Source organism: Taudactylus pleione, unplaced genomic scaffold, assembly GCF_031769625.1.
Source record: "Taudactylus pleione unplaced genomic scaffold, aTauple2 ptg000244l, whole genome shotgun sequence".
Classification (NCBI taxonomy): Eukaryota; Metazoa; Chordata; class Amphibia; order Anura; family Myobatrachidae; genus Taudactylus; species Taudactylus pleione.
This window is the reverse complement of record NW_028284646.1, coordinates 9,364,290-9,390,846: the sequence shown is the minus strand read 5'-3', so window position 1 is coordinate 9,390,846 and position 26,557 is coordinate 9,364,290. Positions and strand designations below refer to the sequence as shown.

General features: G+C 40.2%; 1 protein-coding gene across 1 annotated transcript in view; it reads left to right on the top strand.

Annotated features, from left to right (window-relative positions):
• The first annotated feature begins 247 nt into the window (after positions 1-247).
• Positions 248-26,557, top strand: part of DLGAP2 (DLG associated protein 2) — a 415,366-nt gene continuing 389,056 nt past the window's right edge. Inside the window, exon 1 of the mRNA XM_088479755.1 lies at positions 248-278. The gene's annotated coding sequence lies outside the window, so the exon portion shown is untranslated. The remainder of the gene's footprint in view (positions 279-26,557) is intronic.

Here is a 26,557-nt window from a genome sequence, read left to right as displayed (position 1 = left end):
AATGTACATTCACTTCACAAAATGAAATGTTTCAGCTCCATTTTGCACAAATTCCAGGCAGCAAGTAGGGAAAGACTTCCTAGAAATCAGCATCTAACAAATATAATTTAATTCTTCGACAGCGCAACATAGAGAGCAGATGGGAGGGAGGCAGTGGACTTTATCTGGACTTCCAAAAGGCAATTGACACTGCACCACACAGGAATATTAACAAATATGGCTTTGAGGGATATATACTGAGATGGATAGAAAACTTTCTTGGCGGAAGAAGACCGAAGGTCAGTATAAACCATGTAACTGCCAGTCTCACATCCTGAGTGTTGTTGTGAAGAAAACAGGACACAAATGTGTATACACTAACATTTTAATCAACTGAAATGTTCAATGGTGAAACGTTCTACTAGAAAACATAAATAACTAAATATGCAAAATAATATTTGTAATCTGTAAAGCAATATATGCAACAGAGAAGATTAGCCAGTAGTTGTAATACTATATATCAATGTCATGTCTCAGAAAATAGTGATACAGTATTTGTCACTCAGAGCTAAACAAGGGTGATATAATTATTATATATGCATTTCTGTCATTCAGAAATATGCATATTACACATTCGGTATTGTGTCAAACCATAATTATAACCTTTCTTGTTATTTTCATGCTCATATTTGACAGAGCCAAATAATAATTCTGTTTTTACTACAATATTGAACAGTAAATATATATATATTGCTATAATTAATTAGAAGTAAAAGACACAAACTTCCTTTATATACCATATGGAACTAACAAGTGTACCACTATTGTATAGCATCTGCCGATGTATCTTTCAATTTCAAACTCATCTGATCTTGCTAAAATGTATAGAAAATTTAGGATCATTCAATCAACATGCATTTCTAAAATTATATTCTGACGTGGCGCCAAATATTTATATGGAGAGAAATAATTCAGTGCATTTATTCATGAATTTTATTCTGCTAATTGTATTTGGGGCCTCCAAACTAAGTTGTTCCAAAAGTTTTTCCCGCAAGAAACAGTAAAGAGCCCATAAATTTAAGTTTAATTGAACACTAGTGAAATGTTCAAAATCATTCTTCCAGCTAGTGTAACATTAGAGATAGTTGAAAATTACCTTTACCTTCATATGTGTTACAGGAAAATAGTCAGATTCTTTGGCTTAGAAACTCAGCATTTTAAAAACTTTAAACAGCAATAATATTAAATGTAGGCGTGTTTTACATTTCAATTTTATTGCTGGTTCACATTCCAGGGACAAAACTGAATCTTAGTAAATCTATCTCTGCATCTTTACCACTACCAAAGGCAGACACATGATGACCATATGATGCTCTGTATAGTACAGTAGGACCATCTTACATCTACCATAACTATAATACAAATAAATTAACCTTACCTTCTAGTTCCTAACAATTTAAAGTCTGCATTATTAGGTGTGTGCACAAAATAGTTTCTTCTACTCTTTGTAGTGAAGTAATTAGACAATGTATGATTTATAAATTATTAAACAAATATTTTTATGGGATGAAATTACATTGCCTTATATTTAACGTATGCCTGTCAAATATACTGCAAATATATATTTTTATTTACAAAAACATGTTTGCCTCATTACTACTGATATGTGAGACTTGCAGTCAGTATTTCACGTCACCTTATTTTATGTTAGATGCCACTGTCATCAAGTGTACGGATCGTAATGTATTATAGCAGGACAGAAGCCTCCGTTAGCATGATAGAAATAACAATTTTATATTCACAAAAGAATATACTAAAAGATAATATTTCAAGGAATGATATATTATGTGAAAAGCTATACAAAAAGGTTTTGCAATGAACATATCCTGTTTATTCTACTGGTCATTAAGCTGAATTACTGACAGCAAGGCTCTTGGTAGACCTTTGAAGAATAGTCACTTTATTTATTGCACAAACTTGAATTGTTACAATTGTTACTATATGCTGCACATCTAGGACCAGCTTTGTTTTGTAGTGATTTCTGAGTGGCATACACACAGGCTGCTGAGCCTAGATTTTTCAGCACCAATCAGGTTACTATGTATAAGGATATATATATATATATATGTGAAAATTCCCTCTTTACATTCTTTCTATTGACTGATTGTTCAGATGAGCAGATGAGAATGAAATGATGTCAAGGGATTTTTTAATGTGCAGCTGCCTAGCGCTATATGTATACATCCGCCAGTAAAAACAAAATATATCACAATAATACTTCGGCAGTATTTGACCGAAATATTTTGCGCATACATTATTACAATTTGGTCCCAACTGACCTCATAGCAGATGTAATTAACCTTTATTATCCTAGCCCCATTCCTTGTCTAGAGATGAGTACACTGTTTCTGAAAATGTCCTTGAATGTTGCGTTTTGCAGGAGAATTGTGTTCATGATCTAAATACATACACACACTCCCCACACATCTGTGCATACCACTTACTTTATGGCCTAGTCAGATCTATACTGTATACAGTAATTCTGTGGTTTGAATAGGACTTTAACATACTGTATACACATATAAAAACTGATTACCTAACTAATTCCCTATTTGTTACATTTATGCATATAAGCTATTTAATGTAACTTATGTACACAACATATTGCTACAAAATATTTACACTAATAACTGTGGATAAATCATTATTATTATTATTATTATTATTATTATTATTATTATTATTATTATTATCTATTATAGTATATATTAATTTAATGATGTATCTGGTAACACCAAACACTAGTGTACATGGGTATAATGGAGGGGCTTAGAGATTGGACTAATTAAGAGTTAGTCACATCCTCCAATGCCGTGCCCCCTCAAGATATTTTGCAATAAAGGGGAAAAGCTTTGATATTTTCGAAAAATTGCTGGTAAATTAATTTTCTTTAAATCACAATTCAATTTTTTTTTACCCTTAGGGTTGTTATAGCCTTTGATTGATTTAAAAAAATTTTGGAAAATCAACCATTATGAGGTCCCCTGCATTATCATTTCTTACTAGGTGCTGCTAGTGCAGTTTTAAGCAGGATATAATTTGGTCCTGTTAGTCTGCTAGGTAATTTGTTCTGATTTTGAAGAATAGCGATGTACTTATGGAGGCTCATTAGGATTTATGCTATAAACAAATATTAATTCTGAAGTGTCTAGTTCCCCTTGTGAGGATTTACAGATAATTTAACTGCTTTCCAATGTACCATGTCAGCTGAGATAATACAAAGGAAATGGACAGGTATTTTGTCTATTTCTTACATTTTATTTGTACAATAACTAAGGGTTTAAGCTGCTTAGAAGAAGTAATTATGCTTTGGTCTCCCAGGGAGTTTAGCTCAGTATGCTCTAGTCTTTCAGAATAAGTCTCCTCAAGAGATGTGAAGACAGCATACCAAAATATATATTATCAGTGATTGACGTATGATAAAACAATATGTGTTGTTGTATAAATAGACAAGTTGGACAGGGATATTCTTTGCTAGCTGAGTTTTGCAGCTTGTTTGCAGAATCAATTTCCTGTCTCCGTGATACTGATTCCTGTGTGTCTTGCTAGACATATTTTTCACTAATGCTTGCCACTTACTTGGCTTTATAACTGCCAAAGCAGTACCCTAGCTATGCTGCAAGTCAAATAAAGAAATTAGCAAAGGGCTATTTAAGAAAATTGTACTAAAATTAAAAATGACATTTGGAACTGCTTTGTTTTACTTTCGGTAATTATTTCACATTGTATTCTTTTGCTACACTTAAACAGTATATATAATTATGTAGAAAATACTGTATATTTGGGGTGCAAATATCTTCTAAAAAATCAATACGAGTTTGGAATGCAATTTGCGGTATGGTTTCTCCCTGGGAAGGACTCTCAGGACCCAACTCACAACTATTTGAATTGACCCCTATGTGTCTGGCTCATAATAAAGCAGGCATATCACGTGTTTGGATGATAGACCGAAAATAGTTTATTTTAGATTTATTATTACTATAAGTATATGTAAACATCCTACACATTAGCTATGGTGAACAGGGGCATCCAAACTCTAACTTAAGACAAGCACTACCATTATGGTGGTGTGGCAAAGCAGTCAGGCAGTCCCCGAAAGTACCTCTGTCTTTACAGGACAGAAGGACACCCTATTATGTTCTCTGTTACCCCTTTCACACTGCCAACATAACCCGGGTTATTGCCGGGGTGACCCGGGTTGTAGCTTGGTGTGCAAAAAGGTCCCTGAAAAGTAACCCGGGTCTAGTGACCAGGGAATCCAACACAGGTAGTAAGCAGGGTTGGACACGGGAACGACCCGAGTCACGGTGCAGTGTGAACAGTCTGACCAGAGTTATTCGACCCGGGTCCAGCACTAAATGAGTTGATTGCTGGCTGTGGAGCAGTCACCACCCACTTTTTATGACTTCACAAGTTTAGCAGGGCAGACCCGGGTTCAGTGTGAACAGGGCCTACCTGGGAATAAACCAGGTCGAAGGTGCAGTGTAAACGGGGTTTGACCCGTGTCTCGCCCGGGACTGACCCGTGTTCATAATCCCGGGTTGGACCCAGGATTTTGGTATGAAAGGGGTATTAGTAAACTGAGTGCCTAGTGAATCATCAACAGCCTAATCACAGTCATTCACTATGATTATTCCATGCTCTGTGAGAGCTGTAGGGTAGTAAAATATATGTTTGTCAGCCCTCTAGATGCAGACTTTACAGTATGTTTCTAATCCGGAAGGTCCTTGTGACTCATACTTGTGTCCTGGCGAACTTTCTGGAGAAATAACAATCTAGGGTAATGTAGTTAAAGGTGATTGACAATGGGCAGATGATTCACCCATCAGTCAAAGCAATTAGAATGTGTTTTGTGCAATAATTTAATTAATATAGAATAAGTCAAAACAAGTCAATTTCTAGTATTCTTTAAATAAAGATTAATCTCAGAGAGTTTTGTAACTTGTGTTGTAAGATAATGTTTTTCTCTTCGCTTTATCCCCATCCTTGCTTTTACTACATTTGTTCAGATGTAAATGACCATTTTAACTTTACAACTCTGTGCCACAAATTGGTTCATCTCTGTGATAACCTCTAATTTTAGCTGATTCTACTAAATAATGAAGGTGTTATTGAATAGTCACAAAGATAAATGGATCCCAATTAATGTCAATATTGATAGTAATTAAAGGAACTCTTCAACCATGTATGTTTGTCCAAATGCCCTTGATGTCTTCAAACATGCACTCTGAGCATTATCTGTTAGCATTTTGCATTTGAACTGTGACAAAGCAATTGTTAAAGACCAGGCTTTCATTATTTACTCTTCTATGGAATTTTAATATATTTGCTTAACTACTTAATGACCTAAAAACTTAAGGAGATGTTTGTGGATTGAAGATACGCTGTTTCCCTGGGAATAACTTTTCTATTTTGTATTTAAACTAAGGAATTGTTATAGTGGTTTATTTTTAGACAGGTGGTTATTTGATTATTCTATCATTTATCCTGAAAATATTTGCATGCTTTTTTTATTTTGGATACAAACCTAATAAAATAAAACAAAATTGTTGAAAATAAACCGATGATTTACAAAAAGTATGAAAACTGGTGCAACAGAACAATGTATTTAACCTGTCTGACAGAGATAACAAAGGTTAATAACAAAAGTACTAGTATAAAATCTGGGGGATGGTTGTTTGGAATATTACAGGAAGGATGAATGGTGTGTATGTGTTTGTGGGAATGTGTGCAAGGGGGGGAAGGCTTTGTCAGGCACTACCATGTTATCTCTATAATATGTATTAAGGGTATTAATAGAACAGCCCAACATCTGTCCTGTAAAATTTCATATACTGGTTGAGTTAGTGAGTATATTGTAAGTAGCATTAAAATCAAAACTCCATATTATGATGAAATATCCATTTCTGAAAACTGTCTTTCTTGGATAATCATGGGGTCAGCAGCAGTGAGGGAGACAGATACTGGGCCTCTTTTTTATTTCTGTCACTTGGATAATTTCCATTGTTACCAACTTATTACGTTGCATATTAATTATTGAATTCTTTTTTTGTTATTTTCTATTATTTTCACTGTATATGCAATAATCAATCTGCAAAGCATTTCTCTAGGTGACAAATCCTCGTATACGCCTCATATGATAGGAGGGGCATACATACATAAGAAACATTTTTCTTGTTTATATCTTTTTCTGACCCTCCAATTGTCTCATATGACGGATTGGTAGTTTAGGTTTATCTCAGTACATTGTTTGTCTGCTATTTCATCTGGACAGGTCATACTGTCAACGGTTTATCATATTGCCATTTATCATTGATTTCTTACTTGTTGATTTGATTTTCTGCTACTGTTTATTATTATCACTGAGAATGCAATATTTAATCTGTAATGGATTTTTATAGGTGACAATTTCTCTCATACGCCTCTAATTATAGGAAGGGTATATATATACCAATATATAATTTATATATATTCATTTGATTGTTCTGTTATCCTTTATGGCACCTTGGAAGGCCAAGTACCTTTTTCTGTGTTGAAATATATCATCCACCTTCATATCAACAACATAAACCAACTGGCAATGTTCTGAAGACATATATTTTGCTAGGTTTATTTGCTAACTTTATCTGGATAGGTTATTCTGTCACCTATTTATCGTACTGCAATTAATCACTGATGTCTATTCGTTGCAATCTCCATGTTTGATTATGTAATATCTCACCTGTGAATATTTTAGGGGTCAATCCTCTAAACCCTGTATGCCTAGGGTTATCTAAGTGTGATAGAAATATACATTCAATATGTGTACGCTGTTGCAATAGGAGGGCTATGGTGTACAGTTTAATTGTCTACTGTATTTCATATATATACCATCTGGTACCTTTTGGACCTAATTTGTGTGTGTTTTTCACACATCCGTGACTACTCAGATTTATTTATTTACTATTGAGTATAAATTCTTTATCAGAATATACTGACTATATTGAATTTATCTTTCCACTAATATTCGCCTTCATTCTGTTTAATTAACTATTAATATATTTTCTCATTTTTTTATGAGCATATGTTTTTTGTGGTTCTCTTCATTGACAACCATTGTCTAAAGTTATATGTGTTTTTCTTGTGTGTTTAACCTTATTTTAGTACTGAACTTATTAAAAGTAAATTTTTATACTTTCACATATATACTGAGTGCCCCCAACAAAGAGTCTTCTTTTCTCTCTTAAACTATATACTTGTTTGCCCTGACTCAGGGAGCACCGCCAACTCCTAAACCTTACCCACCGATTCTTTGGTGGTATAAAACGTTGTAGTTGGCCTCCGGAATTTCTATTTATCACACCACTCTCAGATTAATTGGAACATAATAGGGTGGTTGTATTCTACATATTTACCCTCTTCTAGATTTGTTCTGTGCGAAACTCCAACCATTATATTCTCTGCATAATCATGGGGTCCAAATGTGAGTATATGCACTACCTTCATCTTGTAGAGTGAAAGTAATTTTTCCTTAAGTGCTGTATACCAGATGTAGGACTTAGGAGAATAAATATGGGTTTGGTACCACCACTTTCCATTCTTTGTCAATCTGGCATCTAGACACAGATACTTTGTGAGAGGGCAGTCTAGTCAGAGGTGAGGGAGTTGTGTATACAGTATTACTGCTAGTTTATAGGAAGAATAATAAAAAGCTGTATTGTATTTGTATTAGCATCTTCTGAACTTAAGTTTGAAATTGAGCATGCAGCTATTTTATTCAGATTGTTTTCATCAACATCAAGATCTTTCCTCCACTACCTCTCATCTGTATTCTGGCTGTAATTCTAGTTCAAATATTAAGGGTATAAAAGGACGTCCCTGTTTAGGACTTTTCATGACAAAGCCCAAGGGAGCGGTGTTGACTTTAGCTGTGGGCTGAGTAAAGAGCTTGAATACTAGCGAGAAGGCTCCAGAAATGTAAAAAGTTTTAAAGCTTGTATTGGAGTGCCATGATATCCTGAGGAAGGCTTTTTTTTGTCATCTAGGGAAAATACAATGTCTACAATGTCTGTGGTCTTACTCATGTTTATATTGTGGACTAGATCAATACCTTCCTGGCATTTCTTCCATGTCTACCTGTGATAAAACTGACCTGATCAAAATGGATCAGATTCAGAAGTACGTAGTTCAATAGAGTTGCTAAAATTTTGGCATATAGAATATTGCTATTTAGTAACAATATGGAGCAATAAGTAGCACCATTGTGGATGTCCTTACCATCCTTATGCATTACTGTCAGCGGTGGCTCCTATCTCTCTGTCAGAGGTGGTTGTGCCTGTCTGAAATGTGAGCAAATTAACAATCAGGCGTCTAGCCGACTCCACTGGCTGCAGCGCCTAGAAGCCAGATAGGGCTGCCATTATAGCAGGGGAGTAGATTCCCATGGGAAGTGCTCTCTCTGCTAATTGCAGTATGGACTAGCAGTCCTAGTGGGAGAAAGCACCTCCCAGTGGGACTGCCTGTCCTGCTGTGATTAGCAGGGAGCGCTTCCAATGGGAACCCACTGCACTGCAGACCCTAGGTACAATCTACCCCTGAAAGTTACTGTGATTCTGACTTATTGGGTATCCCTTGACCAAAACATTCTTTTTTTATTGAAGTGGTGCAAAGATAGGGGATGTCTGAATTTAATTTTTTATAATATGTGGCTGAAAAGTCACCTAAGCCAGGTGCTTTGTCTGATTTCTAAATCAAATTTTTTCAGTTTTGATTTTCAGAAATAATAGCTTGGTGAGATCAGTTACACCCCTTTTCCATTGCTGCAAAAATCCGGGTTATTGCCAGGTTTTCCTGGGTCGCGGCTCAGTGGAAAAGGGTCTATGAAAAATAACCCGGGTCCAGGGACCCGGGAATCTGACTCTGGTTGTGAGCAGGGTTGAACCCAGGAAGGACAGGGTAACAGTCTAGTGTGCACGGCATGACCCAGGTCATGCATCAATCCAGCGGATTAGCTGGCTTCAGTAGGGCTTGGAGATGACATCATCTTGAAGCGTCTATTATCTTATAGCGTCTAATGTCACAGAAGACCCAGGTCCCAAGAAATAACCCGCCTCCAGCCACCGGTGTAAAAGAGGTAAAACCCAGCTCCAACCCATGCTCACTCCATGCTCAGTGTCCCGGGTTGGAGACAGAGTTTTGGTGGAAAAGGGGTATTAGTGACCATAATTTGTTTGTTGATGTCTGGTTGTGTCAGTAGGCAGCTGTGAACATTTTTCAGAGTTTTTGATACCTGGAATGTTTTGGCTAATATTTCTCATTTTTTTATTTTCAAAGTAATTGGTAATAATTGGTTGTATTAGAGCAGTGTTTCCTAAACTCATTCCTCAGGGAGCACTAACAGTGTGTGGTTTCCATTTTTCCAAGTTAGTGCACAGGTGTATTCATTACTGGCTGATACATTTTAAAAGATCCACACTGGTGGGGCAATTATTTCACTTGTGATTCTGGGGTCCATTCATTTCGCTAATTATCGGGGGCTGGGAGGTCCCTGATAAATAGGTATCCAACTCGCTGTAAGCAGCAGGGGTGGATACAAAGCCACCGGAACAATTCAACAGTGTTCAGACAGCAGAACATTGCTCCGTTACGAAGACAGTGAAAGTTAGCACTGCCAAGTCTGACTCGGCAGTACTACTGTGCATGCGTGAATGTAAGTTCATGCATATGTGAACTCCAGCCAAAGGAACCGAACGGGGGAGGAGGGTACTGAATGGATCCAGGGGCGGATTGGGCCACCGGGAAAGCGGGAGAGTTCCCGCTGGGCCGGTCCCATGCACCCCTCCGCCGAGCCGGATGGCTGCTGCCTTGATGGGAGCTCAGCTCATCTTCGCTTTGGCAGCTGTCAGAGAAAGGCTGGCAGCTGTAGTTAAATTTAATGGCCATGGACGGGAGGGCTGCTGCACATGCTCACTCCTACACTGCAGCTCCTCCCATGGTCTTAGAGCCTCCAGCTGTGACAGCCAGCAATACAGGAGCTGGTAAGTTGTCAGGGACATCGCAGGGTTAGTGCGAGCTAGTAAGGGACACACAGAGTTGGGCTGCGCGTAAGTACACTTAAGCTGGCCACACATCTAAAGATTATCTGTCCAACCAGCCAACTAGTTGATTGGTTGGAATAAAAATCTGGTAAGGAATGGGAGTAAATGATGCTCAGCAATTTGTTCCTAAATGCCAGAAAACAGATGAAAATGGACGTTCAGACAAGTTTTGTTAAATGTTTGATCTAAATAATTTGTTCAAACAACAGTTTTTGTCCATTTTCCGGCGTTTGGGAGCAAATTGCTGATTGTCATTTGCTTTCATACCTTACCAGATTTTTATTCCAACCAATCAACAAGTTGGCTGGTTGGATGTAAGTTGGTCTAGTGTGTGGCCAGCTTTACTCGGCTGGTTCTATTTTAAATGCTTTGTGCCTTCTGTCATTGGGGAGGATGATGTTTTTTTTTAATTTTATTATAATAGGAGTTGGTTGTGAGGCACTTGCTTTGCTGCACGGCCTCTACCTTTTGGCTTCCCCCATACAGTGTGAGACTGTGAGTCGAGACACTGACTCATAATCTGTGTCCTTCCTCTGCACAGCGAGGCTCCTCCCCTTCCTCTGTGCAGTGTTACAGTACCTCCCATTATTCCTCTGCACAGCAGGGCTCCTCCCCTTCCTCTGTGCAGTGTTACAGTACCTCCCCTCATTCCTCTGCACAGCAGGGCTCCTCCCCTTCCTATGTGCAGTGTTACAGTACCTCCCATTATTCCTCTGCACAGCAGGGCTCCTCCCCTTCCTCTGTGCAGTGTTACAGTACCTCCCCTCATTCCTCTGCACAGCAGGGCTCCTCCCCTTCCTATGTGCAGTGTTACAGTACCTCCCATTATTCCTCTGCACAGCAGGGCTCCTCCCCTTCCTATGTGCAGTGTTACAGTACCTCCCCTCATTCCTCTGCACAGCAGGGCTCCTCCCCTTCCTTTGTGCAGTGTTACAGTACCTCCCATTATTCCTCTGCACAGCAGGGCTCCTCACCTTCCTTTGTGCAGTGTTACAGTACCTCCCATTATTCCTCTGCAGAGCGGGATGATGTTGTTGTTCCTCCAAGTTCCCATGTGTCAGAGGTGTGCCAGTGAAGTGCTGGCTGAATGATACACATAGCAAAGTAATGAGCTGTGGGGAGTGAGCTGAATAACTGAGGGAAGTTCATGATGAGGGAGTCAGGTATGATCATATGGGAGAGGGGTTTAATAATCTTAGCAGTTATGTTCATGCATGTCTGGCAATACCTTTATTATTCTACTGTATGCACCAGGTGGGGGCACTGCAGGGGGACCTGTGCCCACCTCAGCTGGCAGTGCCACTACATGTAGAACTTCAAGGTCTTACCCCATTTCCAGCACTGCCTGAGTGATATGGCTGGGCATGGCTCTTTCTTCCCTCTCTCTGTAGCTTTCTTCTGACTGACTGTCCCTTTCTTCTGTCTGTCTCTCCTTCTGTAAGTCTCTTCCTTCTGTCTTTTCTCTTTCTGTTTCTTCCCTCTGTGTCTCTCTTCCTACTGTCCTCTCACATCCTCTGTCTGTCTGTCTCTTCCCTCTGTCTCTTTCTTCTATCTGTGTCTGCCAGTATTGTGCTTATGTTGGATATATGTATCGGAGATTTTAGGGTACTCTGTGGGGGTACATGCATTTATAGAGGAGACTTTATTCAGTACATACAGCCGCTTACACTGGACACTGGACGACCCTTATTTATTTTCAGAATAGGTAATCTGTCATCTGTCAGTGTAATACCCATTCTGCCAGTCGCTGAGGTGTGAGGATGTATTGCTTGCTGATGAGTATAGATGCGAGTACAGATGGGTCCTCTTACAGCTAGCCTCCTTGCGTGTTAAACAGCCATTCTAGTCGCGCCAATGCCGTGGCGTGACTCGGTAGCGCTGAGCATCTTTTGTGCAACTTTTTACCTTCAAATGCATCTTTTTAACACAGTGATGCGAATAGATGCACAAGCAGCTTCTGCTGATTAACATTATATGCAGCATGCCTATGTTCTGTTAGCGAGTGCGGGTGTATCTGCATGCAAAACGCTACGTCAGCGACTGTAACACTGTAATGTAGTGTTTCCCATGCAGGTACACCCACAGACGCACACAGAATAGACACTTGAAATGGCCATCTCAGTCCTGGCACTTTTGGATGCATGGATGTACACCAGGGAAAGGCTTTGTGTTGGCACTAGAATAAAGTCACTACACAACTGCAGCAAAAGATGCAAAGAAGGTCGCAACTGCGTCCAACTCAGAATCAGGCCCTGTGAGGGGGTTTCCACCCCCCTCAACAGACCCCGCCCCCTTGTCAGATCCCGCCTCAATTGGGGCTGCATACATAAGTTTCCCGGGCTGGTTTTCCATCCCAATCCACCCCTGAATGGATCCCTCTTTGCAACCTGGTTCGGGAATAAACGTCATCTGAAAATGGTGTAAGCAAAGTATAGCCTACTCTTCAGAAAACTCCAATAACTCGAAGTTTTCAAAGAGCAAACATCCATTTTGGCACATAAGAGTCAGACCATTGTCCCCATTGAGACAATTAGCTTTTTGCAGGAGATTTCTGTGGAATTTCCTGCATTAGGCTGTTAGTACATTACAACAATACATACAATTATGCAGAGAATGCAGTTTCTGCATAATTTTATGAAAAACGGGTTTGATAAACAGGCCCCTGAATGATGAACACTTGTATGTGCCCGTACTCTAGTAAAACAATCCTAAACATTCAATCAACCTGTTAAAACATTAAAGCTACATTTTTGTAAGTAGACATTTAATTATATACAAATTAAATATTTACTAGTGAAGGAGATATTGTGATTGTGAAATCAACTATTAGTTGACAACTAATCAGAAAATTTGCATTCTGATGGGAAAAAAGTTTTAATTTTAATTGGCTGCCAATAGTGGCACTATAGAATGGACATAACAATTTTGAAGCCCTTTATCCTGGTTGAATTTTAAGAGGATGTGTGCAATAATATGTTTCATTGCCAGTTTAATAACTGGGTCATCCAAAGAAAGGATGATTCATTTTATTTGCTGGAACTAAAAATGACCAAGACTATAAAATTACATTTCCTCATAACCTCCATCACATGATGACACAGCCTCTGTCACTTGCTGGACTGTTGTCATAATCACAAGAGTGGACAGGTCACTGTCTGTCTCCCACAAGATCTGCATGAGCTCACAGATTGTCCAGTCACCACCTACCTAAAAAATGGTCAGGAGATGAAAAATGAATACAGTGTGCTCAGTCCTTAATCAAACAACTCATCATAAAAATTAACAATTGTCAAAAATAGAAAACAATATTGAGATAAACAAAATGATGTTATCGTTAAAAACAAACCACCTTTATATATGGAAAAACCTGAACTTTTCAATATCTCTATTTAGGCACCTAAATGGGTATTGAAAGAACAAGAGGGACAATAAATATACCCATCAGCAGTGGAAAATATGGACAGTCCTTCTGCATCATAACTATTGCCCCAGGAGACCAGCCTCTTTTCCTGGCAGGACCCACACCTTTTGTTGAAAACATCTGGACTTGGGAGATATGTAAATTAGGTAGACAAACCGAGATAGAGGAATGTATTATATTCAACTTTCAGTCCAAGGGGAAATAAAAACATAAAAAAACTCATCAGTATGGATGAAGTTTGATGAATTATTGAGGACTTTCTCTAATTGATTGAAAGCAAAAGTTTGCAAAATATGGCATCAGGACAGGCCAGTTTGCTGCGGTGAGAAAAGGACAATATTATACTAATCATACACAGCCAAGACCAAGTTTAGAATGGGATAACAGAAAACAGGGTGATACTAATCCCAAAATGAATAAATAGGTTATGGGGGAAATTTTGAAATGTAAAAATGTAACAAGGCTTAGTAAAGAGAAACTTGCATTATGATAGGACAAGGACACCTCAATAAGTTTTTTAATGAATGGACTTTTGGAGAATATAAAGTGATTAGTCAGCAGTGGTTCCCAAAAATTTTTAAATCACGGCACCCTAGAGTATCAGCATTGTTTTCACGGCACCCCTAAGTCTAACTTTGTTACTGAGAAATTCAGAAAAAAATGTAGTACAGTAGTAAAGTGAAGTAAATAGTGCTGACTTGTAATCCTCTGTTTCAGTTATGTGGTGGGTGACAGGTTTGTGCTTCTGTTTGTCCACATATTTACATTACATTGACCTTAAATAATTTGATTTGGTGCTGGACCAGCAACCTGAGGCACCCCTGCCTGTGTTCCGAGGCACCCCAGGGTGCCACGGCACACAGTTTGGGAACCACTGGATTAGTGTCATTTCTAAGCCATAGTACAAAGGGCCAGGCCCAAAGTCTCATATACAGTATAAACTGCTAGAAGCATGAACATACATATGCTATTATTAGGCACACCAGTACATATTTTAATCAAACCTATAATCTTAGGCAAAACCAAACCATAATAAAAAAACAAAATTCCTCAGGTGGACATTACAGCTTGTTAAACTAATGTCAGTGAAAATGTGTCAACAACAGAAGTATCAGCAGGTGGTGTGCAAAATGTATTATTATGACATTGTAGCTACATAGCATAAATATATTTCACAGCTCTGTACAGAGTAACAATTTGGTAACATACATATTACTATGAAAAACAATGTAAATGCTCATTGTCAAAGTTTACTACAGTAGCATGTTTGTTGCATATTCCATTGGGCATTAAACATTTGACATTGAAGTTCTTTAGGGGAGTGAATATTGTATATAACTGTTTAATACATGTACAAAGAGAAATAGAGACAGCTGCTGGGGATAAAGATACATTATAATAAATTGAAAATGATCTTTGCTGGAGTTGGCAATGGTTACAGTTCACTGGCAGAGACACAGCAGCACACATGATTTTACATTAAACATATATAACCCCCATGAAAATTCCATTATACCATATCCTGCAAACCACCTGAGCTTCTCAAGATGGGAGGTGAAGGACTGAGTAGTGGTGTGTTGCAAGCATGAACCATAACTGGCTTATTAAATAGAATAAATAACATGTTACGAACATTTTTATAATTATTTTTTGTTGGAAGGCTTCCAGCGCTACGCCGAGACAGGGCTTTTTCTGTAGCTCCGTCCTGCTCTGTGCGCAGCGATCGCATTGTGACTACAGATGCACAGAGGAATCCATTGCAGAGTGAGTGACAGAATGTCAGGGTTTGGGGGTGTTGATGGGGGGTGGTCTGATAAACATAGGAGTGTCTGTCCATTTGAACGCCATTTCATGGGCGTGCATAAATTAGCCACTGCCAGTGCATATGCAGCTCTGTGTGTCAGAAGAGCTCCCAAGGCTGTGGCCACCGATGTTACGATATTTATGCACGTAAGCGACATCGTACGCATATGAGAAGGCACCAGTGGGCATCCATATGCTTGGGTAAGCTTTGCAACCTTTAGCATATTTTCTCAGCTGCGATCTATATGAAATCGTAGCTGCGATCAGATTAGCGTCCGTCCCTGAATCAGGCCCCTAGTTAGGACAGAGATGCCAAGCCTGCAGGATAACAAAACATCAGAATATGAATCACATTACATTCAAATACTAAATAAATGATTTTTTAAAAATCAAATCACTTGTGCGTCGGTGACACAAATGGAGTCATCTATGTGCTCCAATGTACTTGTGGACTACATTACAAAGGATGCACAATTTTAAAAGAGTAGCAGAACATGAAAGAAATGTTAAGAACAAAGCAGACACACATATTATCCGAACCTTTTAGCAAAGTTCACAATCTGACACTATGAAACTTACATTTATAGTATTAAAAAACCACTACAAATCATGGAGAGGTGGGGATCCCATTGCAGCTATTTAAAAAAAAGAGTCTATATTGATCTATAATGGAAAGGTTTTGGGGCTGATGCTGACCTCAGTGTACACCTGTTAGTAGAGTGTATTTTGTGTGATTTCACACTGTGCATGCAATCACACCTCCAATTGCAACTGAAGAAGCATAACGTTGTTGTACTGTCATATAGGCAAAGTTCAGTGAGGGCGTATAGACGAACAGTGGTCAGAGGTGTAGCTAGGAGCCATGGTGCCCGGAGCAAGAATATGTTGCAGCGCCCTCTCTCATGTACTGAATTGGGGGCATGGCCAACATGTGGGGGCATGTGTGCATTTGAAAGGATGAAAAAAAACCTAAATTAACAACAGAGCCCGTTCTGTTGTATTATTCATAAATAGTGAGGTGCTGAGGTCTAAATTAATATATATATATATATATATATATAATACAGAAAATAGAATAGAACTATGGCGCTGCCTCTTAGTTTCTTCAATCACACGGGAAAATAATATAATTTGGGGAGTCTATTCCCTCCTTAGATGTTAAGTCACTCTATACTCCTTTTCCAAACAGGTGACTGCTGGATCCTTAAGAAAACCAATTGGTAGGTCGGATAGATCTAAGGATAAAAAAGGGGGGACAAGGACCAGCGCCTGATAGTGTAGTAATTAGTTAAACCATGAAAATTCGTAAGGTGATATATATATATGCGCGTACCGTATATATACTTGTATATTAAGCATATCACAACAATCTTTAGATCGCAGTCATAGGGTCCCACACCGGACGTAGTCTTCAGCTTCTATTTTTCTTCCCCAAAATAACCAGAAATTCACAGACCAAACTATTGCAACCTATTAATGTGTTGAACAAGTTGCTTTTAAACATACAGATAACCTTCTCTATGGCCTGTCTGAGCTGTGTCTCATCTGGGTTCTGTAGCTTGCTGCAGTATTCCTCCAGTAGTAACCTGCACCTCCTGACATCAGTCTAAACGTGTCCGCACAGCTCTCTCCAGTCTCCAGCTTCACCTTAATTCCTGGGCCGACCTGGATGCCGCCATCTTGCCCGTCACATGACCCACACTCCGGGGAGACACATACTGAGCGAGCGCTATTACTACTGGAGGAATACTGCAGCAAGCTACACGGGACACTGCGGCCCGTGGGTGAGACAGCGGGACAGTCCCAGAAAAAGTTGGGAGGTATATACAGTATATATAAATATATACATAAAAATGTATGTGTATATATATCTATCTATCTATCTATCTATCTATCTATGTATATATATATATGTATGTAAAACAAATTATCCTTTATCTAGTGCTAAGACCTAGAAGAAGCACCTCAAGTGAAACTCCTGTTAGTGGGCTACAAACCATAAAATTATACAAGAGATACCTGAGGGCGCTAATGTATAATAATACAGACTTAATAAATTCAGATATAGGGCCAAATGTAATAGGGTGAGAGTTTAGAAAAGTGAGAGTTTCTGACACTTTTTAAACTTTGCCAATGTAACAGAGTCCAAAAACAAAGTAACAGAGCGAACTTGCATATTTTTTTAGACTTAAAAAACTCTCACGATTTAAAATCTCATTCAGATCTTTTCCCATTTTGAAGATAAAACTCAACCAATGTGAGAGTTTACTGCTAAACTCTCACATTTTCTAAACTCTCACCCTATTACATTTAGCCCATAGAGTCTTTAGTGTGATGATCAAGATGATTTCATTAGAAGACTTATTCAGTCCGTAACTGCAGTTTCACTTGATAGTCTCAGAATGAGAGGTCCTGAAAATACATCCACTCACCAGAATGTCACCCACAAAATGACAAAATGGCCTTTCATTAGAAAATTCCAAAATGTATTTATTTGGATAAAATACATATATTGTACAATTGCTTACATTAAAACATGATGTTAAAACATCCACTGTTAGTGTGGAGCAGATGTTGTATTCCACCACCATCCTTGCAGATGTGAGCTCACTGGTGGTAAGCTCCACAGATAGCAGAAAGGGACTTTATCAATACCCTATACGTCTCGTCCCAAACCTGGAACTTCCTCAGGGGTACAATCGAACAACAACAGATTTGACAAATTAAAGAAAGATAATTTTCCACTGGATGTTTGCAAAAACTGAGAATTTTACTTGCCGTAAGGCTTGCAATCTCCTTCCAAACTTATGTGGTAATGACTGCCCGGCAATACTCGAAGTGGGAATTTTGAAGTTGGGGTATGGAAATTTTAATTGAACCTCCATCTCCAAGCTTTAGGGATTTTGATAATAAGATTCAGCCTCTGCTTCTATCTCAACCCCTGCACCTCTCACTACCTACTCCCCACTCCCACATCTTGCACCCCACACTACCTACTCCCCATTCCCACATCCTGCACCCCACACTACCTACTCCCCATTCCCACATCCTGCACCCCACTCTACCTACTCCTCACTCCTACATCCTGCACCCTTCTCTCACATCCTGCACCTAAAATTGGCTATTTTCCTTTCCCACCCCCTGCACCTCACACTGCCTTATTCTTTTTCTCACCCCCTGTACCTCTATTTCCATGTCTGGAGTTGGCGCTTTTCCTCCCTGTGACCCAGCTGGCAGGTGGTGCATCATCAAGCAGGGACACTGACTGATTTGATTAGTGCTGGGATGGAGCACCGGGGAAGTTGCGGTGGTGTTTTGGACTTAGTGCCGCTGTGAACCAATCACGGACCGGCAGCCGCACGCTGATTCTGATTGGATGCCAGTCCGCAAGCCGTTATTGACTAGCGGTCGGTGCTAAATTTAAAAGGGCACCGCCGGTGATTCTTTTTATTTGGCTGACGGTCTGTGATTGGTTCCCGACTGGGGCCAGGGTTGTGTACTGCCGCCAGCGCTGCATCTATCCTACCGTCGGCGCGCCGGAACCTGTCACCCGATGCTCAGCGCTGCTTAGAGATGTGTCCCCAGCAGGATACATCTCCAGATAACACTGCAGTTTCTCTTTTTCTTGCTTACAGCGCTGCCGCAGGGGTTGCTGGCTGAATTGGTGGTATTGTATACCGGCTCACTTTGAGCCCTGTGTGTATATATATATATATATATATATATATATATATATACACACACAGGTATATATAAAACTGGTTGTCTTCCGTGCAGCCGTTGCATTTTTTGTAAACATATGGAGAAACAAACCTTTAGTTGGCAACAAGATAAAAAGAAACATCCTATTGGAGAAAGAGTCACATGCAATACAGATTTTGTTGTTTATAGAATAACCTGCAGCTGTGGCTTGGCATACACAGGCAAAACAAAAAGAGTTATTAAAATCTGTATTCAAGAGCACTTACGTAACATCAAAAACCGTATAAAAATGCACAGCCTGCCCCGGCATTTTGCAGAATTTCATGGCTCAGATATCAAAGATCTCTCATTTACCATCTTAGAGTATATAAAAGAAAACCTTAGAGGGTGGCGTAGGGAATTACTCATTTCTAAAAGAGAATCTTACTAGATATACACCCTTGACATCCTTTTCCCTAAGGGTTTAAATGAAGGTATAGATATTGTTTATTTGTATAAGTTCAGTTTCAAAATGTATCATGTATTGATTTTCTGGTTCCACTCAATCCCTATCATTTTAATTTCTATGTGTAAGTCTTTATAAAGCTGGAATTATTATAGGAATTCCTTGTTACACCATGCAGGGGTTAGGTCATTATTAGTTACATTTGTAGGGGTTCACAGTAATAGGGCATTTATGCATATTCCATTTGAATTTTTTCATAAAGAGCACTTTAATTAGGGGTAAATTCATTATAAGTTAGCACTTTATAGATGTAGTAAGTGGCCACAACAAAAGGAATTTTCTCCTTTCCCACATTAAAGGTTTTTTTTTAGGTGTTAAGGGATTTCCAATGACTTTATCTATCTATAGAATGTTTGAATGCATAATTTATGTTGGAATGCTTAATTATGTTCCTATATTGTATTAAGTATGTGTGAACCAAAGAGGTTATGAAATGTTGGAATGCTTAATTTATGTTCCAATATTGTATTAAGTATGTGTGACTGTGAACCAAGTAGGGTGATTAATTATACCCCACAGTATTAGTATGCTAAGATCTGTTTGGGATGCGTTGCCTAGGTAACACTAAACACCCTGCAATGCATATTGTAGTAGACGCGGGGCTGGAGCACGTGACCAACAGTGTTGGAACGCAAGCCGGAGCACATTACCAGCCTGTGTGCAGCAACGGCTTTGCGCTCCGGCCAGCATTGTGTAATCTGCGAGCAGATATTGGAGGCTGTGCTCCCAGTGAGCTGTGGATACGCAGGACCAGACAACTGTCATGGACTAGGTAGGTGAGCACATTGCGCATTTGAGGGATTGTCCGTGTAGATGAGGCATTTATTAGTGCAGTTCACTAATTGAAGGAAGTGATGTCATCAGCATCTGGGTTTAAATTAGGGATGTGCAGGCTCAGATTAGTTCAGATTTTCCTGCCAACTTCAGATTTTTCCCGCCAAAAATCGGGCCTCGGAAAGAGGCAAAACGTCATCTTTCATGGACAAACATAATCTATCATGGACTTTTGTCCAGGAATGACAAATTCTATCCTCAAATTGGAACAAGTACAATTATTCAGCTTAAAGATATGGACTGTACTAATTCCTTATCTTAAAATTTTACTTTTTATTTTTTGTTTTACCAATTTCTCTTAACAAAGAGCGTTTTATTGTTGATTAGCTTCCTCGGGTTCATAATTTCCTTTGTGTGTTATCTGTTAGGTTCCCGCTGACAGGGGTCCCGCTTTGAGGTGCTGCTAGCATTGACCTTAGTGTGAAATAATTTTTTTGTGGTTTTATAAATATATATATATATATATATATGTATATATATATATATATATATATATCCAAACCAAAACAAGTGGCACTCATAGGACTTTCAGCATAGGGTACAGACGGTGTGCTGACACCAAGTCATGCGCTACTGGTCGTATAGGTCAACATTTAATTTTTATTGCAAACATTTCCTCAGGACTATATATATATTATATATACGATTCGGGGATCGGCACTCCTAATAACAATTCAGCCACCGGGGTGCACGAAGTCCTAACAGCGCCTGGCACAGGGACAGGACACTCCACATGTATAGACAATATAGGCAGCACTCCACAGACAAATAACAGCTCCAGGCAATCTACTAAGTGAGCTCATTTAGCAGATTATCTGGAGCTATTTGTCCGTGGAGTGCTGTCAATATTGTCTATATATATATATATATATATATATACACAAACACACACACAGGTATATCTAATACTAAGCTCTACCCTCGGATTTAAGCCCCACCTCCCATTGCCGCCATACTTAAGCCCCGCCCCTTGATGGTGTTAATCTCTGGGAAGGCAGGGAGAGGGCTCGATAGGTGAAGAGGCAGTGATGCGAGCTAGCCACGTCCCTGCAAGGGGGCGTGGCTTCGCGACAGGTGTGATAGCGTTCCGTCCGCGGATCTGCCTGCCTTAATGGAATCAGGTTTAAGTCAAGCCAGCCGCAGCACCCCCTCTCTCCTTTTCGGCGCCAGGAGCTCCGTCGGAACCGCCCTCTTTACGCCCCTGACAGTGGGTAATACAGAGCTGTGTAAGCAACCAAGTGAATGGATATGAGGCATATATGCCCAGTTGTAATTAGAGATGAGCCATTCAGAGAAATCTGACAGAACTGAGTTTGTGGTTTCCAAGTAGAATGGAGTCCTGGCCTGGGTCCTCCTGCCAAATTTGTTTATTAAAACGAGGCAATATGTAATTTTCCTGTTAATGTCGGATCTTGTGTGGTTTGGATTGCATAGAAGAGTCCCGCCCTTGTCATTTCAGGCACCATTTCTCACAGGAGAGTGCATAGAGAGGGTTGTTGCAATAGTCGCCATTAGAGAGAGTTGTAGGTTTTAGGAGTGAGTGAGAAATGTGGAAAAGAAAGCAGACATCTTTAATCTGTGTGTCTGTGAGAGTCAGACACTATGTAATAAAAACAATAATAATGACTGCACAGCCTGTGGGGCCCTATTCATCATCACTTATTTATTACAAAAGCAGACGAAAATTAACATTTTCACATATTTCTGTAAAAAGTAAGTCTGAAGGCCAGGCATCAAATTCCGAAAAAGCTTTTTTTTTCGGAACTTGATGGCGTTACTGAACGCCATCCTTCAGCCCCCGATAATCTTCACAGCTTGCTCTTTACATGGCAGACTGTGAAGATGTACATGCAGAGGTGAGAGACAGGGGGGGAATAGAGAGTAAGGGAGGGGGGAGAGACATGCAGCACTGAGGAAATCCTTATGGATACCACAGCTGCATGGGGAAAAGTATACATTTTCCGAAAAGCTGACTCCGCAAAAAGAGCAGCTTTTCGGAAGTGATACTTTTATTAGGGAGACATGATGAATGCCTCCAAAACTATTTTTACACTCGCAGCGACTTTGAAACATAGGGCCTGATTCAGACCCACTCGCGAGCGGCTGTCCGCTCGCAAGTGGGTCGATGTTATGGACTGAGCATGCGCACGACGGAGGGAGCTCCGTCGTGCGCATGCGCCAGACGCGACGAGCGAAGGAAAGTCCTTCGCTCGTTGTGTCCGATCAAAGGGAGCGTGCTGTCAATGTTGATTGACAGCACGCCCCCTTTGGTGGGCGTGCCGGGGGCGTGCCTCCCTGACGGGGCGTTCCCACGGGAACGCCTCCCGTCAGAAGCCGGCCCACTGACATGATAGAGCCAAAATCACTCCGGAGCTTGCGGTTGAAAACCTCAACCGCAGGCTCCGGCTCGCAAATTCGATGGTCGCGATGGTCTCGACCATCGCGACCATCACAATGCACGCTCGTATAGCCTGTGGGTGGTGACCCACAGCTATACGAGCGTCCAGGAGGACGCTCCATGAAAATGGAGCCCGGCCCTCATTCAGAGCGTGCGCTCTGCTCAGAGCGTACGGCTCTGAATGAGGGCCATAGTTTTCACAAGTAATAATAATTATGTCATGATGAATAGGCCTGTATGAGAGAAAAGAAGATTCTTCACAAAACCTTCATTTATAAACATAAACAATAAAAAAAATCCCTCAAATGGCACAATCACACAAAAAACACATACTGTACATAGCAGGAAAAGTCCTTATATAAGTTAATTATTTTTATCTGAATTAATTTCCAGTTCCTTTAACGGTATGTACAGTATTTATTTTCCGTTTAAGCAAGGGTATATACTTCAGGCAGTAGGAAAATGAGGGTTTATGAGTGTCAGGCACTAGCAAGCATTTTGCAATGCAGGCTCCTGAGTATTTTATGTTTGTTCCACACTAGCAACTGCTATCTGCACTACAGGCTCCTCCTGTATGTTTGTATGAACTAAGGAACTGATTCAGACCTGCTCGCTAGATGCGGACACTCGCTCCCAGCGTATGGAAATTCAGCTAAGTGACGTCATGGCAGCTGCTCGCACGGCAAGGCATAAGCACGCCCACTATGTATTGGCGAGCGAACACTTTGTGTTTGTAGGTGGTAACAGGGGCTAGCTATTAAAAACCGGGGGAGTGGAGGTGCAAACACAGGTGTGTCTGAGCATCTCAATGGCGTTTTAGAGGTGTGCATAATTATAAGACAGCATCATAGTACACGTCACCTGGCTTGTTTTTACACTGAATTGCTCGCAGTGCTTGCGGCAGGGTATGGTCAACCTCAAGCGCTGCAATAGCATCCGATGTACCGATGGTTGCATACACTTCCTGGACATGACGTGCACAAGTGGGCATCTTAAAACAGGCTGGTGGGTGTCTGCATACACTATGTGATCGCTGTCTAAGAAATACTGGGCGTGCTACTGCATTGCTGTGAGATAGCACTGCCTACGCAATTTGCATACACATCGTGCGAGCGATCGCATCTAGTGACCGGCTCTGAATCAGGCCCATAGTCCAATGGTCTTCAGAAAGAAAAAAACAAACCCACCACCCGTTCCCACGGACTGTCCCGAAATGATGGGTCACTCCAGGGACACTGTCATTGAAGGGAATGGCAAAGCGCTTATTGGCCAAGAGATGGACAGTTTCTATGGCAACCTCCACCCTCAGCCAATCAGCAGACATTGCCATAGAAACCGTCTGTCTCTTAAGTGTGATCTGCAAAAGAGCAATTCTACTCTTGGACAAATGGATATTATCAATGTGAATAAGAACACCCGACTACGTACTTTGTATTGTAGAATGGCATACATTTTCACATAAGAATATACATCTATTCCACCACTGAGCAGGGGTTATCAGAGGCATTTTAAGAGGAGGAGGCCTATGTACAGCCTGCATTTCGGCCACCTCCTCTCCAGTAGCACAGTAGACACTGGCTTTGTGCCTGTGTCTACTGCACATGTGCAGGTCTCCGGGAACATAACGCCCACGCTATGTTCCTGATGACATCTCTAGTGCGCATGGGCAAATCAGCAGGAAAATGTCTGCTACACCATTTTCCTGGTGATTTCAGTCTGCAGAACTGGCCGATGCGGGACTCCAAACAGCTAAGTATATTAGTTATATTTGTGCAGGGTGTGCGGTGTGGGCCGCTCTGGACCCAGGGGCCCGTGTGCAGTGCACACCCTGCACCCATTATAGATATGCCAGTGGTGGGTATACTTGCTGTCATTCAATGGGGGAGATTCAACTCTTGATATGTGCCACTGTTCTGTTCCGCTGCACACATCATCGTATTTTTTGATAGTCAAACATCCCAATTTTCCCTGTGTACCTCAATGGAGTACGAGGAAAAATGATCATTGTTATTGGCTGGGAAGTACCTTCACCTCCCCACTCTGGTGGGTACTTTGTGATTATCACAAAGAATGAGGGCCTGATTCAGAGCCGGGCGCTCTGACAGAGTGCATACACTGCCCGATGCGGCCGACAGTTTACCGGTAAATATCGCATCGGACGGGCACGCTGGACAATCCGGCATGCCCGACCGAGCAATATTTAACCCTCAGTCGTCCCCCCACACGCTACAATTATCGGGGCGATCCGCCGATATCAGGCGGATTGCCCCGATAATTGTAGCGTGTATGGCCAGCATAACTCATGAGACTTTGAATGCCATTATTTCATATGAACTGAATTCAGAATAGTGTTCAATATTAATAGACTATGAGTAGACTATTAAAAGCACAGCATTAGTATTCATAATCACAAAAGATTGTGTAACTGCTAGTGATTAGATGTGTTTTAGACTGTTTGCTCACGTTTCCAAACTTGGAAATTTCCCAGGGATTCAGGGTTAAGGTTCACATTATCTATTTATTACTGTGCCATGAAGTTTCATGCATATTTTTGATACTATCACAATAGTAAGTAAGAAAACACTCACAAATGATTGTCCTGGGGTCCTCTAAGGGGCAAATTCAATTACTCACTGTGTTTACCACATGGATAAAGCTCCGGGTTAAACGCCCAGAGATATTCAATTATTAGTCAATTTCCCCACATGGAAACTATAGATAACTCGTGATTCTGTGTTAAGTGCCGGAATCTATGGTCACCTCTGGCATTAATGGCTCAATCCAATTACTTGCGAAGGTTGCGATGTGCTGTTGTCACAGCATTTAAACGCTGGCAACAGCACCGCATTTCATACCCCTCACGGCCCATACAGTGCATTTACTGTAACGCTGCTTTTTCTTCACAGCTCCTGAGGCAGCAAGGAAAAATGTGCACTAAGTGCATCCTCTGGGGCTTAACATGCTGAGATGCGTCACCTAATTGAATCACTGAGGACTGACAATTAGCCGCGGGGTTGAATCTACCCCTATGTTGTCTTGTCCTTAATTATTTGTCAGTTGATTAGGTAAGTATATAAAAACAAATAGAATAGTTTGCTACAGTTCCATATTTATATATAGCCAATATTGTCCTCTGCCTCAGTTTTGAAGGTCATGTTCTTCCAAAGGAACTTATTCACATGCTGGTTGCATTTTGTGTGTGGGTGTCTAGATCAGGCAGTCTGCATACATAACACCACAAGGTAATAATATATGTAAAATATGTGCTAAAATGATTCTCAGGGTGTGAGAATCACTTATATTTTATCTGAAAACTGTCCAAGAGAAGGTGTAAAGAATCCATCTATTTATATTATATGAATAGTAAAAAAAATGAAACAAAGATTACTAGTATTCACTTGTAAGTGCCAGCTGTCCCAGATTTAGGACAGTTATACCTGGAACCATAGTCCCAGAAAATATATATGGGATTTTTATATTGTGCTATGATAACATCTCGTACTGTATGTGCTTGATTCAATGTTCAGATTTCCATAGTCTGTGTTCTAAATAATTACTGTATAATATATTTTATGATCAGGTTCTGAGGTCATTGTAAATGTGTAATAATATCATCTTATATTTGTAGATACTCAGCATATTATATACACAGATGAAGCTTCTCAGCAATTTCTGCCCTGCACTTTATACCTAGCACTTTATAACTGTAGTGAATAATCAGCCATCTTTATTCAATTATCACAAATTTCAAAAAGGCAAGATTTGATGGAAACTAAATA